This window comes from Neomonachus schauinslandi, chromosome 11 (assembly GCF_002201575.2).
Source record: "Neomonachus schauinslandi chromosome 11, ASM220157v2, whole genome shotgun sequence".
NCBI classification, from domain to species: Eukaryota; Metazoa; Chordata; class Mammalia; order Carnivora; family Phocidae; genus Neomonachus; species Neomonachus schauinslandi.
In genome coordinates, this window is record NC_058413.1 from 106,504,836 (window position 1) to 106,519,281 (window position 14,446).

Consider the following 14,446-nt stretch of genomic DNA (forward strand, 5'->3'; position numbering starts at 1 on the left):
TCCTAGTATGTTGGGCAGGAAACGGTCCCAGCAGGTGTTACGATCCCGCAGATCCTTGATGGGTACTCTCTATGTACCAGGTCTGTGCTGCTTCTAGAGATCAGACTGTGAGTAAGGCAAATGTAATCTCTGCTTGCCTGGCACCGTCCGTCTTAGGAAGCTCATGGCAAGACCAGGTGATGTGAGGAATAGAACTTCTCTGCTCAGTGAGCAGAATGGAAGGCTGCTTGTGTTTGGCTGTGGGAAGACAGCCATTCCAGGAGAAGTGAGAACATCACCCCCCAAATAGGCTGAGAAATTTGGGATTCAAAACTCTTGTGTGGTAATAGGGAGAACCCCATTAGAAAAAAAAAAACCATAAATCGAATGCATCCTTAGGCTTTCTCCTACTCATTCTTGTTCTGTCTCTACATACACATGTATACATATACACACTAGAGTAGATCTGTAGACACATATGTAGACACACATACATACATTATACAGTGCTTTACCATTTATAAAAACTTCATATATATTATTTTGTATTTTGTTAAACTTTAAACTCTATAGTTGGCTAGTATCATTCCATTTTACAGATGAAATCATTAAAGCCCACATTGTAAGTAACTTACCCATGATCACTTAGCTAATAAATGATTGAGGTTTGATTTGAATATAGCTTTTGTAACTATAGAAAAAAAAAATCTAGTTCTTCTTACCATGTCACATTTTTGTTTCTGAAAAGAGTAATTTTAACACCTCTCCTATTTAAAAGAACCATCCCTGTTTCTTAAAAAGCAAAAATGAAAAAACAAAACAAAACGTGTGTGTGCACATGCACGTATTACCATAAACTGCCGTATAGTGCTCTATATTACTTTGGCCAACTTTTTGAACTAGAAGACGTCTTACAAATAGCCTTTGTTAATGATGATTTTGGCTATAGAAGTATTTTCCTATTGAGAGAAAAATAAACAGGGATCTAGAGAGAGCAAGGGTTTTGAATTGCTAAAAATGGGAGGAATCCAGCTTATCCTTCTACCTGAGCACATTTCATGGTGTACTTCCTTATCGTCTACACGTCTTTCTCTTCACCTGGATTGTGGGTACCTGGTGCTTAGGTGCTGTGTTTAATCCTTTGTAACCACCCCAACAAGCCAGGGGGCCTGGAAGGGTAGGTGTCTGAGAAATATTGTTTGAAGGACAAAGACTGAGGAACTCTTCCAGAGGAAGGAAAACTAAAGACACAAGACAAATTCAATGAATAATCCTGTGTTGGATCCTATACTAGGAAGTAGCTATGAAGAACATTATGGGGACAGTAAACAAAATTGGAATATGGACTGTGGATTAAATAATACTCTACCAAAGTTAAATTTCCTCATCTTTAAAATTGTACTATGGTGGGGGCACCTGGGTGGCTCAGTTGGTTAAGCGTCTGCCTTCTGCTCAGGTCATGATCTCAGGGTCCTGGGATTGAGTCCTGTGTCGGGTTCTCTGCTCAGCAGGGAGCCTGCTTCTCCCTCTCCCCCTGCCCCTCCCCCCCGCTCATGCACATGCTCTCTTGCTCTCTCAAATCTTAAAAAAAATTAAAATTGTACTGTGGTTATGTACAGGAGCCTCCTTGTTAGGAAATACACACTGAAGTATTTAGGGGGAAAAGGGGCAGGATGTGTGCCATCACTCTCAAATTGTGTGTGTGTGTGGGGGGGGGAGAGAATGAGAATAAAAACAGATGGGGTAAATTGTTAACAAATTGGTAAATCTTGGTAAAAGAATACGGGAGTTTTGGGGACTATTGAAGGTTTTCTCTAAGTCTGAAATCATATCAAAATATTTCCAAAAGCTGTTGAACAAAATTATAATTAAGATAGATAAGTCCAAAGGGACTTTCTATTTCTATTTGGTTGTAGTCCCAATTAAAAAAAAATCCAAACCTAAACTAAAACACATGAATGAGTTAAGAGCTTTTAGTCTGTTTTTGTATTTCATTGTGTTCTATTTTTTTCTAATATCAGCCATGAAAGCACCAAAGTTTATATGTATAATCAACATCCAGATTGGAGTGCATCTATGGGGCATATTTCTTCAAGTTCTGTGGTCTTACTTATTAACCTGGTGTCGTGATAAGGACCTTGAAGATGAAATTAGAATAGTTACCTGAACATAATCCCACCCTGTTTATCTAATATTGCAAAGAATTGATAGTAGAATGGGTGATTCATTCCTCTGTCTCCCAGGTCATTTTACTGTTTTCCCACATAGAAAAATATTCAAGAATGAGAGCATCCGTTTCGAAACAATGAAAACGATAAAACTGCTGACTGCTTGTATTTCTCGTTACGTACTTTCCTGATGCTCTAGTAAATGACATCTATACTAGAAAACACTCCTTTCTCCTTGAATCCTTCTACTCTTAGGACATTCCTGGACTTCCCGAATACTTTCACTGGATTCAAAAGCCTCATCAGTCATTGACATAATCTCTTCTGTAGACTGTGATTTTTTTGATTGCTTCCCTGACATTTTAAATGCCCAGGGTAAATTATTTTTCACGGTCTGTCATCAGTCGTTAAATACTATTGCCGTGTGCTATGCAAGTGTTTCTGTATTTAGCAGCAGTGATTTCTGCTTCTCTCTGTACCAGTGTGGACAGTGAAACAGGATTTCCACCTGAAGCAGGACATCACACTAAGGAGCTGTCGAGAGTTTAAGTTGAGCGAATACGAGTTTGAAGTGAACTATTTAGAAGGTGGTGGAAAATCCGGTGATGGTAACTATCTGTGGTTATGATGACCACGGCCCACTTGTTTCTAAATTCATGACTGGTCAGAGCATCCAGCACATGCTAGATGCTCATTTTCTTTTTGGTCACATGGAATACTTTTGGAAGACCGTATCCATATTAAATATCTATTTAATTCTCTAAAATCTTAATTGTTGCATAGAAATGTACTCTTTTTTTTTTTAAGGCTTTATTTATTTGACACACAGAGAGCACAAGCAGGGAGAGAGGCAGGGAGAGGGAGAAGCAGGCTCCCCACTGAGCAAGGAGCCTGATGCGGGGCTCGATCCCAGGACCCTGAGATCATGACCTGAGCCGAAGGCAACCGCTCAACTGACTGAGCCACCCAGGCGCCCTAGAAATGTACTCTTATAAAATGTAGTGAATTATACTCAAGTGTGAAACTTTTTTTAGGATCATAAGCAAACCTATGAGGCAGATATATGTCATTTCATGTCTTTTCAGGTCTTCTTAACCATCTACTCCCACCCAGCACCCCCCCCACACACATTTTCATGTTGTTAACATACCTGACAATCTTGATCCTTAAGAGACACAGGTTTTAATTAAATGATGAGCTGATGGAAGGTGGAAATCCAGGTAACAGTGGTACTCAGAAACCAGTGTCCCTGTTTCCACTTGAGTATGGTGGGCAAATAGGAGGGATCTGTGGGGTAGAGTAAGCACAGGAGAGCTGGTCTGCTCTTGGCTTCCTTCTTGTCTTATTTACCCAAGTATTTGGATAGTTCTGCTAAGTGAAATAGGGATGTGAGCAAGCTTTACTACAGTGTAGATTCTGTAGACAGCAGAAGTTAAGTTTATTGCTTCACTGTTTGTTTTAGAAGATCTCCCACATTGTGAGATTTGCACTTAGAACAAGGTTGCTATGGCCACAAAGCTTAAAAAAAAAATCTTTTTGGCGTTTATGGCACCAGGCCAACCACTTCATTGTCAGTGGGATAGAAAAAACAAACTATGTTGACCGTTGACATCCTTCTGGAAGCTGGAAAGGAAATAGCAGTATTCTGGTGAGTTCCTGGGAATGGGCCGGAGAGAGAAAAGCCAGTATTTGGGTTTTTTTTCTTTTGATTATGACTTTTTCTACAGCGCATTAAAGAAGTGCTTTGAAAAGAATGTGACATCTTTCGCTGATGATAAATTTGAGATCTTACAGCTCTGTAATATCTTCTTCCTGTGAAGTCTTGGATTTGGTTGACCTTTGGATAATGCATTTTTGTTTGCTTTCAAATATTAAGAAAGATTTCTCCTATAACCTTTTGTTTTCTTTAGGAGTTAGGGAGTGGTGGGGAAGTGATAAACATTTATGGGAAAAAGAAGAGCTCTGAATTCAGACATTTTTGTGTTATGTCTCCTTTGGGTCAAATAGCCCCGAAACTGCTTATTAAGATATCTGTAAGAATAAACTAAGCTTTTGCTGCTCTTTTCTTCCTTCTGCATCTCCTACATCATGTGGTTTTCCCTCCCTCCCCTCCCTCAGAAGTGGCGTGTCCTCTTCTTTGTCCTCCTCTGCTCTCTTTTGGTGACCCTGGTGACAGGACATGGGATGGATGAGCAGGGCACGCTCACAAGGCTCTGATGACACCCGCCTGATTTGGGAAATGATTCTTGCTGGGACATTTCAAGAGACTAGAACAGGACAAGATTCTTACACTATGTTTGTAGAATCTGCCAGTGCATCTCAGTAGATGTACCATGTTGAACTTCGCCTCTTCGTTCCCATCTGCCTCAAATATAATTTGGATTTTCACTAAAATCTTCCAGTCTCTGGCCCTCCTTTCCACGAATTTGTGGTATGTGACTTATTGTGATGATCATAAATGTGGCTTACTGTTTTTTGGTTGATTGGGTGCTTTTATTAGCTATTACTTTATTTCTCCTTGAATTTTCCTCTTTGGTCCTTCTGCTAATTTCTACATAAAAAAGGATTTAATACATGCCTACACAGGCTGTCGCTTGTACTACCACCCTCACTTTGGCTTTGGGATGGGACCAATTTAAGAACTTAAAGCCAAAGGCTTATCAGTATCCAGTCCATGTTTTTTGCATAATCTACATTTCTTTATTGATGAGCCCCCTTATATTTCAGTTAAAAATTTAAAGCAATCTAAATATTCATTTATTCATTCGTACATCTATTGAACAAATATTTGTTGCCCACTGGGCACATTGTGTAGGTTCTGATTTACTCAGCCAACTGTAGTAGAATTCTGTGTAAGTTAATTGTAGACCCTTCTGTTCTCTTTTTCTCTTTGGGCCTCTGAAGCCTCCTTTTCTGAGTCTTGGGTCAAGACACTATAATATAGAAAATAGTCTGCCCAATTCCTTAGTATATCTTACTGTTAGACTTAGGTGTCCAATATTATAATCTATAAAGCTTTGGTATCAATAGACTGGAACCTTCAGATCTCCTTAGTAATGGCCCACATTTAAGATTTTTTTGTAAAGAAATAATTCAAAAGAAGAAGAGAAAACATTAAAAAATGGCATCATGGTGTTTATTGAATGCTCTTCATAATGGCAAAATATTGGCAACAACCCGCAGTCTAACTATGAGGAAATGGTCAATTAAAATATGATAAATCTGTTTCCAAGAACATTATGCAGCTGTTGCAATGAGAGCGATGTGACAAGATTATGCTATAGCGTGGGGGAATGTTTATGATGTTGTCATAGCTCTGGTTCCCCGAGAAACAGACTCTGATGAAGATCTGTGCTCAGGATCCCTCGGGATCAATGACCCAATCAGGCAAACTTCATTAGGTTTCAAGTCCTGAGAATAATAGTGTGTGGCTCACAGCTCCACCCTCCAGTCATCCTTCTTTCTAAAGTTAGGTAGCATGTGTTTGCACCTTCCACATCTCACCAGGCCACTTCCTTGTGAGGTTATGAAGAAAAGAGTGTGTGTCGAGGTGGTTGAGCTGGTGTTCACGTACCGTCAAGCAAAGGTCTCGGCTCAACTTTTCAGAATCGCCCTCCAGGAGGCAAGGAAGGCTTTATCTTAGTATTCCCGCTCACCTCCAAACCAACTGTCTTTGGATGTGTGCTGCCCTGGGGAAGGGACAGGACATTGGACCAGGCAGTTTTCTTCAGCTGAAGGCAATTTCCAGAGCAAGACTTGGATCAGGGCTGACTGCTAAAATTACCTCCCGCATCTGCTAGAGAGAAAATATTACATGAGAAGAAAAAAGCCAAAAACAAAGTGCTTTGGTATTTATAATGAATCCAACTGTGTAAAGTATGTGTGGGCATATACAAAAACCAGAAGGAACATGGCTACATTACAAGAGTGGAAGAAGTCATAAGAACATAACCATCTCTCACCAATAAGCCATGAATCCAAACAGACTGTAGGTTTGCTTACAATAACAGAAGAACTCCGGTGTATATTGTCTCCTCCTCTCTTGATTTAAGAAGATGACCATTTTTGTTAATTCTTGCATGGGTCAGGTTTTCCCTTGTGTTCTCTTTCCGGAACATGATGGACAGAGCTCAGGGTTCCTGTCAGATTCACGTCAAGATGCTAACACACATGAACAGTCGCTGTGCTTGGGGTGGTCCTTTCATCCCTTCCCAGGCTGGCCTCCCCCGTGATGCAGAAGAGGTGGAGGTTATGGGTTTAGTCCCTACATGTGCTGTCAGTACCTCCCCCCACCCCAACAGCCCTAAATTGCTTCCCTACCCAGCCTAACATCTAATGTATGCATGATCCAAAGAGAGCTGAGTATGAAAAATGTGGATGGAGCAGGGTGAATAAATCAAATATGATACTGAAAACCAGTTTGAAGTGTATGCTCTGGTGAGGAGAAACAAACACATCTATTTCCCCAAGTTAGAGTGCACGTTCACTCAAGACCGCAAGCCTGGTGTAAAGGCATCTCGCGTTAGCTCTCTAATCTGAAGCAGACCTCTTCTATCTCTGCTGCTCGCCTGTTTGTTCGACATCATAACTTGTAATGTCCTTCCAGATCACACCTACTCTCTCTTCTCTCTAATGTACTCTTGCTTTTCCTATCTATTTAAAATAGTTCTTTTGAGCTGCCTTTAATGCATTTTGAATTAGTTCTTTGAAAACAAGGTGGGAAGACAAAGGAGAGCATGTGAGCTATTTTCAGATGCTTTAAAGGATTTCTGTGGGGGAGAGCAGAGGATATAATAGGGCCAGTGGACTAAAGTTATAGGAATGGATTTTGCCTCTGTGGAAGAAGGAAGGAACTTCGTGATTACTAGAGATACTATTGGGAGAGCAAGCTTTAGGAGCTCCTCATCACAGGGGGTGTTGAAGTAGAGGAAAGGGGGCTATTTATGAGGACCATTGTATTTTGATGGAGGTTAGAGTGGGTACCAGCGCAATTCCAGTGTACTTGGTGACCTCGTGTGTTGATCTTCTGTGAAACAATGTAGCAAGAAATTCTCTTTTAAACAAACCTAGACATAATCCCATGCTATTATCCTCCAGAAATAAAAAACCATTAGGATTGCTTCTTTGTGAATGCCATTAACTCTGCCATATGTTACTATAAAAGCCACATTTGGATGTATGATGCACTAATTTCTGTCACACTTAAAATCTGATGCTATTTGGCTAAGGAAACACATATTTTAGCCTTAGGCTAACTATTTATTACCTAATTCGTTTGGAACGTTGTAAACATTTTCAGATTCCCATCAATTTTATTTCTTTACTACAACACAGCTTTGGTTCCAAAAATATGAATCCTTTCTGTACAAATTGGACAGAAGCAGAGCTCCCAAGACTGGGTTGGAGCAGTTGAGGAGGGTGAATCACAATTTAGCGATTGTAGAAAGCATAATAATTAAAGAGGCATTAGCAGTGATTAACAGCTCTGAGTAAGCCCTCTGAGGATCCATCCTGGTGGAAATGACGCTCTCCTGCTGCTGCTATTGCGGCCTCCGATTTGAACAGGGCCAGTCGTCCTCTACAGATGCCAGAGTCCATGCATGTGCATCGTAATTCCCTCCCCTACCTTCTTAGCCATCAGGTGAAAGACTAGTAAAAGTACAGGTCTGAGAGATGATGAGTAGGTCTCTGCAGGGAGATTCCAAAGCCTGCGAGCCGCTGCCATATTTTTGCAATGTGGCAGACTGCCTTTCAGAAGCAGGGGCCCGGTGTGGGTACAGGGCTGAGGCAGGTGCATGTCCAGCTGCAATGAGCTTGCGTAAAAAGGCCTGCCAGCAAGTATTGAAGGGGATGAAAAACAGCAATGGAAAAATTATACATATACAACATAGTAGAATGTATTTATTACATGTATTATATAATATATATTTTATATATATGGGTAGTTACAGCTGTATTTATTCGTTTATTATTTATTCTTTTATCTGTTAATCAAAAAAATCCACTGCGAGCAAGCCAGTGTGTGAGTGATTAGAGTTCCAGTAGTGGTCTTTACTTTGCTTCTCTAAAATTCCATGTGAGTTTCTCTTCCAGGAACTTTGCATAATGTTCTTTTGGTCTGGAATGGTTTTCTTTCTGTCTGTTCCTTCTTGGTTGCCTAGACGACTTTTATTTATCCTTCAGATGTGTCCCTTTTAAAGGACACTTTCTTTGACCCAGTAGATTTCATTAGGTCCCTGATATAAGCTCTCAAGCACTGTGCCCCTTATTATAACACTATCATCATGTGGTTTCTTTTGGATTATTGCTGGAATATATGTTCAATTTCTGGATTATTCAGTCTTTCATGTAGCTCAGTAAAGGGAAGACCCATGTCTATTCTGGTCACTATAGTATTCCCAGTACTCAGCACTGAGACTGATCCTGACCAGGTGTTCTCTCTCTCTGTCTCTCTCTTTTTTATATAAAGGAATGAATAAATGTTGAATAGGACATAACTCTTGTCTTCACAGAGGTCATGTCTGGCTGAGCGGTGGACAAACAAGCAAGTGTTGTGTGATAAATGCTAGAGGGTAATCACAATGTGCTTGAGAAGCCAAAAAAGCAGAGGCCACTACCTCAGTATATATGTCAGGGAAAGCATTTTGGAGGAATTTAGGTGTGAGGATCTGCAAGATGAGTCTAAGCAGACAACTAGCTAAGTGGGTTAGGAGAACAGAATTCCATTAAAGAAACAAAACAAAATAGAAAGCACATACAGGAGCCTGTATGTGAGAGAGAGGTTGTTGGGCATGTTTGGGAAATTCCCAGTGGTTCCTGATGGCTTGCGTAGGGATGTGAATCGGGCAAATTGGGGGAGATGAGGATGGGCCCAGAGTGAAGGCTGGATCAAACTTTGCTGAGCTTGTATTTTGTCCTAAGGGCTGTGGATAATCCTGGGAGGGCTTTATGCAGAGAAATGATACGTAAGATTTATGATTTTGAGGAGTGTATAGAAAATGGATTGCAGAGAGACTGGAAAGCAGACAAGTTAGGAGGCTGTTGAAATAATTCTAGTCTGTGGATCATGGCGGCCTGAACAAAGTGACAGGACAGACAGGCAGGGAAGGTGAGTCATGCACACATACACATGGATGTATTTACTAAAATAAAATTGTACTCTATACATTATTCTGACAGTTTTAATTTAGCTTTGTATCTTACCAACTCAAATATGTCTTTATGTCTTTTTCTGTGTTGGTTTGCCACTTTAAATTAAGGAATACATGTACTCTCCTAGATTTTCTTCTACAGTATTTATTGTTTGGTCTTTTACATCTTAAGCTTCTAACTGATCCTAAAATTTGATTTTGTTTGTGATGTGAGATGGGATTTAATTTTGTTTTCCACATGGCTGGTGTCATTTATTAGGTAAACCATTCTTTCCCCCATTGAAATAAAATGCTATTTGGTACTACATTAAAACTTGTCGTATACACAGATTTACTTCTGAATTCTCTATTCTAACTCAGTCTCTTTGTTTGTTCCTGTTAAAACAACAAACGTAGCTGGAGTCCATTTCATTTATTCTTGTATCTGGTTCCTCCCAGTAGTCTTTCTATTCAAACATTTTGGGGCTATTGTAGGCATTTGTTCTTATATATGAGTCTTAAAATGATTGTACTGGCAAGAAGCCTTGTTGTGACTATAACTGGAAATGCATTACATTTATACATTAATTTTGGGAGAATTGATAGTTTTATAATAGAAAGTCTTCATATTCTAAAATATGGAATATTTTTCCATTTGTTAGGTTTTGTTGTCTGTGTTAAGATTTTATAGTTTTCTTAACATAAGTTCTATGCCTTTCTCTTGAAATATATGACTTTACAGTTTTTATTTCTACTTTGAATATTTTCCCATTTCTACTTCTAGATTCTTGCTGCTAATACAGAGAAAAGCTATTGATTCTATATTTCATATTCTGCTACTTTACTACCATTTTAAAATTCTCGTAGTTTTTTTTTTTCTATAAAATGTGTGTTCTAAATGTTTTGAGCACCAAAGTGAGGGAAAGAAAGCAAGTAAGCAAGAAAGAGCCTCCAAATTAGAAGACTTTCTTGATTTTCTGAATGTACAATCTTCTTCATTATCAAAAATATAATTTTACTCTTCTTTCCAGTGTGTATACCAATTATTTTACTTGCAGATCTCCTAGGATGCGCCGGAAACTCCAATATAACATTCAATAATAATGGTGATAGCAAGCACACTGATCTCATCTCTGGTTTTAGTTGAAACATGTTTAGTGTTTTATCCTTTAAGAGAAGCTTTGCTTCTGGTTTTTGGAAAGCAATATTTCTTGAGCAGTTTCTTTATATCCCTACGTTACTCAAAATTTTTATTAAAACAGTTAAATCTTAGACTTTTCAAAAACTACTGATACAATCATTTTCTCAATTGTATGAATGTGGTAATTTTTGCAGATAGATTTTCTGATATTGAACTACCTTTTTTTTTTTTTTAAGGTTCTTTTTAAAGTCATCTCTACACTCAATGTGGGGCTTGAACTCAAGATCCCGAGATCGAGAGTTGTAGGCTCCCCTGGACTAAGCCCACCAGGCGCCCCAGACCTTTTCATTTCTGATATAAACACTATTGGGTCGGAATGTATTTTTCTTTTCTTTTTTTTTTTAAAGATTTTATTTATTTATTCGAGAGAGAGAGAGAATGAGAGAGCAAGCACATGAGAGGGGAGAGGGTCAGAGAGAGAAGCAGACTCCCCGCCGAGCAGGGAGCCCGATGCGGGACTCGATCCAGGGACTCCAGGATCATGACCTGAGCTGAAGGCAGTCGCTTAACCAACTGAGCCACCCAGGCGCCCCGGAATGTATTTTTCTATAAGTTTATAGATTCTATCTGCTACTTCTTCAACAAATACTCATGAGAGAAATTGGTTTTTACCATACTACCTCAAGTTTCGGCATTAAAGTTATGTGGTCTTAATAAAAATAATTGAGTAGTTTTGATTTTTTTTTCTATGGCCTGGAAATATTTAAATAACTTCCTAATAATTTATTTTAAAGACCAGGCAGAACTCAGCTTGCCCATTTCTTGGTGGATTTTGGCCATTTATATTTTGCCATAAAATTATTTAACATTACATTTATACATTTGATGGCAAAACATTGTGATTTTTTTATTCCTCTATTTTTTATTAATATGTAGCTATATCATCTTTTTCATTCCTAATTTAGTATATTTTTTCTCTTAATTTCAGCTTTTACCTATTAGTTTTTTAAAAGCTCAACAGTTCTTAATTTGGAAGCTTTTTATTTGCTTTTTGCTGAAAACATTGATGATGTATTCTTTTTTTTTTTTTTCAGTACAGTTTTTTCTGTGCCTCAGGATTTGTATGAAGTAGTCTTTTCATTGATTTCTAGAAGTTATAATTCCAACTTTGGTTTTCTCTTTAATTCAAAGGAGTGTATTGCTTAACTTCTAATTAGATATGATTTTTGGTCATCTTTTTGTTATTTGTAAATATTTATTATTTTTGTTACTATTAGAAAATGTGATCTGCAAAATCTTTACTTAAAAATACCTTATGGGAATTTTCTGGCCCAGTACTTGAGGAATTTTTATAACTCTTCATATGCATACAAACACATATATGCAAGTACATAGATATATACATTGTGTACATATACATATGTGTTTGAATTTTGTTTATTAAATTTTATTTCAGTTTCATTTTTTCTCTGACTTTTATTAGGTTTTGCTTTTTATTGTTAATATGTATTCAATTAATCATTGACTTTGTTTTTTTTAATCTTTGATCTTTTTGGTTCTGAAAAAGGCACATTCAGGTTTTCCAGTATACTTTTATTTTTATAAAGTTTATTTATTATTGTATATATTTTTATTTAATTTCTCTATGATTTTGCTTTTTAGTCTATTAGATCCATATGATCCTGAGAGATGTGTATTAAAGTCTCCCAAAATAATTGTATAAAGTTCTTTTATTCTTAATTCTTTAAATATATAAGAGCTTTACTGAAATATAATTCACATACCTTACAATTCACCCATTTAACGTGTATGCTTCAGGGTTTTTAGTGTAGTCATAAAGTTGTACAATCATCACTAAAGCAATTTTAGAACATATTTATCACTCCGTAAAAAAGCATGTATACGTTAGCAATCAATTCTTAATTGTTTTTGCTTTGTATATTTAGCTGCAATGTTGATTGGTTTATGCAGGTTTGTGTCTCTGAGGTCTTTATAAATTGTCAATTGTTATATAATGTTTCTCTTTATCCTGATTCACATTTTTAGCTTTAATTCTACCTTGTTTGATATTAATATTGCTTCTTCCTTCTAGTTTCTTGGAATTTTTTGCCTACTGTCCACCTTTCATTTTTTAAATCGCTTCTTATAAGTGCCAGTCTTATGGGAGAAGTGAGAGTTCCTGCCACTGGATGGGAGGATTTGTTTATATTTACAGAAATACATAATTTACTTGATTTACTTTCTTCCATCTTGATTTTTGATTATTTATTTTGCATCTTTTTTCCTTATTTTTTTCTCCTGTATTGATCAAGTTGAATTAGCCTATGTATATATATTTTTACCTTCATAATTTGAAAGTTCTACTCTGCTTTCCCATTATTGGTTATCTTCCTTTTGCTGTTATTCAAATTAGACCCACATGTTTTCCCGAGATGGTTTAGTTCCAGATTATGGGTAAGATGCACCTCACAGGAGTCAACAGTTTTTCTTTCCCTCTGTTTCATTAATTTTTATTTAACCTATATCAATCAATCCTGACTGCAACTTGTGCCTTTCCATCTGTAGACTCAGGATTCTCTATAGTTCAGAGGGAAATTATCTCTATTTTTTGCTTTAGTTACATTTTTTCCTCCATTGGTTTCTTTTTCTCATTCCCGATCACACTGTGTTTAGAGGTTGTACTTTTCAAGAGTTGTCCTACTAAATCTGTTTGCAGTCAACAGAGGAATCACAGACAAATATATATAATACAAGGGAATATCTGCTATTTTATATATGCTTTGCTACTTGAAAGGAAAGAGTAGCAACTAATAATACTGGAGTGTAATTTTATGATGCTCTGCTTTTTTAAAAAAAACTTAGATTAATTACATACATATTAAAAATTTCCAATCATACAACATTCAACCCCCAATTATCTCTATTTCATCATTTCCATATGATGTTCTACTTTTTAGATGTAGTTTCTGGGTGAAAAACGTATTCCAGACTTTTCAGTTTGGCTTCATCTCCATTGTGCCATGTTTCTCACTATTAAAATTTATATGCTATGCATATTTTAAAGCAGATCTTAGCATATTCTCAAAATTAAAAACTTGAGACTTAACCATCATAAATATTTTTGTTCCTAAAGCACTTAATATGCTTCTGATAATGCCTATTCCTTTGGGTATTCAAGAATTAATGTTAAATCTGTTAGAGGGTCCCCCATTGTTATTCTTAGCAAATTCTTTGATAGCTCAAAGATATTAAAACTCTGTTTTTTAAGAATTTGAATATATGTCCTGTTTTCTTTAAGTATATCATAAAATTTAAGACTATTAACTAGTTTTAGTTCACCTATACTTAAAAATGAATACGTGACATAAGTTGTGTTCTTTTTTGGAGGGTCACAGAGATGCCACAAAGTCAGTGAAAGGAGAATGACATGCCTCTAAAATAGTAGAAAAGCATTGTTTAACTCTTCATAGATTAAGACCAAAATTGATAGGGGTCCTTCTTTGCATTATTATCCTAACACTTCTACTTACTTAACGACAGAATACTCTGAAACTACAAAAAACTACACTCCAACAGAGATTCGAATGAAACTGTATTGATAGATCAGATTGAAAACAATATTCTTTAAAATTCGTTTCAGGCAGTGGGACTTTTTAAGAGCCTTTCTCCTTTGTTATTATTTAGACCTATGTGTATAATATTTACCGTTAAATCTCCTCTGGGTGGCCGAGACCAACTTCAGTCATTTCTTTGTAGGTTAGCTTGACACTAGAATAATAGTTTTATAGAAGTGTTATCAAACTAGCTGACAAACACCCTAGGGACTTGCTAGATAAAAGAATTGTTTCTGGACAAATACTATATACTATCACTTATGTATGTGGAATCCAAAAACGCCAAACTCCTAGAACGGTGGTCACCAGGGATTGGGAGGTAGAGGAATTGGGGAGATGTTAGTCAGAGCGTACAAACTTCCAGTTAGAAGATGAATAAGTTTTTGGGATTGATTGTACAACTTTGTGATTATT

General features: G+C 37.2%; 1 protein-coding gene and 1 non-coding gene across 2 annotated transcripts in view; one reads left to right on the plus strand and one right to left on the minus strand.

Moving 5' to 3' along the window:
• Window positions 1–14,446, plus strand: part of GUCY1A2 (guanylate cyclase 1 soluble subunit alpha 2) — a 306,446-nt gene that overhangs the window by 52,683 nt on the left and 239,317 nt on the right. The window lies entirely within an intron of this gene.
• LOC123326341 lies at window positions 13,235–13,355 on the minus strand. The gene has a single exon (XR_006541045.1).